We start from the raw sequence: 237 nt of genomic DNA, 5'->3' as shown, positions 1-237 counted from the left end.
GTAGCAAAAATCTCTCCAAAAAAAAAAACAAAACTGTGGATCTACTGGATTTTTTTTTCTTGCCATAAGGTATACACTTGCTGGAGAGGAGAGAAACAGATACAGAGAGATGTAAAGTGAGAAATCACATCCCACCCCCCCCCCGGGGGGGGGGACGACCACGCCACAATCCCTTCTCCAGTCTCCTCTCGAGATTTTGGGCATACACACACACACACACACACACACACACACACA

This window comes from Tupaia chinensis, unplaced genomic scaffold, assembly GCF_000334495.1.
Source record: "Tupaia chinensis unplaced genomic scaffold, TupChi_1.0 Scaffold000037_13, whole genome shotgun sequence".
Taxonomy (NCBI): domain Eukaryota; kingdom Metazoa; phylum Chordata; class Mammalia; order Scandentia; family Tupaiidae; genus Tupaia; species Tupaia belangeri.
This window is presented reverse-complemented; position numbering follows the sequence as displayed.